This window comes from Propithecus coquereli, unplaced genomic scaffold (genome assembly GCF_000956105.1).
Source record: "Propithecus coquereli isolate 6110/MARCELLA unplaced genomic scaffold, Pcoq_1.0 Scaffold330, whole genome shotgun sequence".
Lineage (NCBI taxonomy): Eukaryota > Metazoa > Chordata > Mammalia > Primates > Indriidae > Propithecus > Propithecus coquereli.
Window position 1 is genome coordinate 1,194,898 of NW_012148953.1, and position 2,533 is coordinate 1,197,430.

A 2,533-nucleotide genomic window follows, 5' to 3' on the forward strand; every position below is an offset into this window, starting at 1 on the left:
TTCTGTCTTTTACCAGAATAATTTCTTGTGCTTTTGTTGACTTTATCATGTCCTTGAATATTTAAGAGAATCAAGTCTTTTTACCTTTGAAAGAACTAAGGTTCTTTACAATCATGTTACCTCTTGTGTTTGCTTTTAAAATGCTTATCGACCCTCTCAATAAATAGATAGACAGCCAAGTATTTTCTCAGTAACCTATGATCCTAGTTAATCATGTTCAAACCTCTTTACACCTTTTGACATTTTTGCCTTCCCAAAACAAATTCTAAATGTTATCATTTGCGCCTAACACTGTCTTTGAGATTTCCCAAAAGGCCTTGAGAATCATAAAGGAATTGGTTTTTCACCTTCTTATGAGAGAGGTGTTACAAATAATTAAGGTTATTTAATATGTTATAAGTTACATGGGAGGCATTGTAAATCAAGAGATGGTAAGCATTCCCTTGATTCAATTTTTCATAAGGGTAAATGTTATTAATATAAATATTTCAGAAATTGTAAGAAGTTCCTAGAGATTTAGCAGTGCTCTTGCTGTCTATAATATGTTTCTATTTTCCAGAGAGGTTTGACTGCACAATAAAAGTAATGCACTTGAATCATCTCAAACCATCCCCCACCCCAGCCCTGGTCTGTGGAAAAATTGTCTTCCATGAAACTAGTCTGGTGCCAAAAAGGTTGGGTACCACTGCATTGAGATATAATCTTTCCTTTCGCTTTGTTATTATTCTATCATAAAATATTAAACATACATCAATATCCTCAGACCTTGACAATTTCAATACAATATGCCAGAATTTTTCCCAAAATCTAACTAAACCCAAGTGTCATTCATTTAATTAAAACTAAAATTATACTGAGTTATTCTCTCATTTTATTTTACCTACTTTAGTAATGATTATGACTCACCATTCTTCTTGACATCTCAAATATGTCTATTTATGATTACATCAATAAAATGTCAAAATAATCCATTTGGTTAGGAGATAAAATAAGCTTTCAGAAGTTATTGAAAGGTTATGAACAAAATGTTTAACTTGCTTCAAATTATTTTGAAGTTCTCTGGAGTATATATGCAGATATTCTTAAAATTTTAAAACTTGAAATATTAAGCAAGTAAGTCAAGGGACTTCTGATACCTGATAAAATGGTAACCAGCATACGCTTTTGAATTTCTCCCATATTATCTACTCCAGAGAAATTACAGAAGCCATAGTGAAGCACAGATTTGAAGAATTAATTTTAGAGTGAGCAACCTGGGAGATCAGAGGCTGCCATGAATTGGTACACATAAAAGAGAGAGAGGGGATAGCATACAAGTTAACAGTGTCTTGGGAGAAAGAGATATTACAGGAGGATACTGAAATGGGGGAGAGTTTTAAAATTCCCACCTTGGAACATCATCTTGGGAATCCCACTGTTTTCCATCAGTCCAGTAATATATAGCAACATCCGATGTATTGGAAACAATGTCCTGAGTTGCTGATGGAAGAGGTGTGGAACCGGGTGGGAGGTTCATTGATTCATGTCACCTCCTCCAGACCCGGGGCTGGTGATATGCCACTTAGATAGAAAGCTTTTCTGAGTGCTTCCTTTTCTAAGAGTATTATTTTAGAAGAAATTGCTAATTACCCAGGTGTTTGTTAAGTTTCTTGTACCTGGATGTCTAAATCGCTAGCAAGACCAGGCAAGTTTTCCTCAATTATTACCTCAAATAGGTTTTTCAGCCATTGTGCATTTTCTTCCTTACCCTTAGGAATACCTGTGATTCTTCTATTTGGCTGTTTTACATAATCCTGTATTTCTTATAAGCTTTGTTCATTCCTCTTAATTTTTGTTCTTTATTTTTGACTAACTAAATTTATTGAAAAGCTCTCAGATTCTTTCTTCTTCCTGATCTAGTCTATTCTTAAAACTTTACACTATTTATATTTCCTTAAATAAATTTTTAATTTCCAGAAGTTCTATTTGGTTTTTGTTTAATATTTTGATCTCTGTAGTGAATTTTTCATTCATTACCTGAGTTGTTTCCCTAGTTTCTTTCAGGTGGTTTACCATTTTCTCTTGGATTTCATTGAGCTTCCTTACAATCCATATCTGGAATTCTTTATTTGTCATTTCAATATTTTCATTTTAGTTGGGGTCCATTCCTAGAGAGCTGATGTTCCCTTTTGGGGTGTCCTTTCACTCTGATTTTTCATACTTTCAAATTTCTTGCACTGATTCCTTCTCTTCTGAAGAAGTTATTGTTTCTTATTTTTGGATTTTCTTTTGTTTAGATGGGGCTAGTTTTTCCCCTTCTCACTTGTAAGATTGTGTCTGTAGCATATGTTGGGTAAGAATCTTTGGCTTCGCTTGTGGGTGCTTTGATGGCTGTCTAGGTTCTGAATGGATATCTCGGTTATAGGCATCCTTAGTGTGGTGGTTTTCTTAGTTGCTAGTTGTTTGCATGTTGTAGCAGTGATGAGCTGTGTGTGTGGGCATCTTCCCAGGCTGTCTTTGAAGAGGGAGGATGGAGATCTTTAGAATCCTTTCT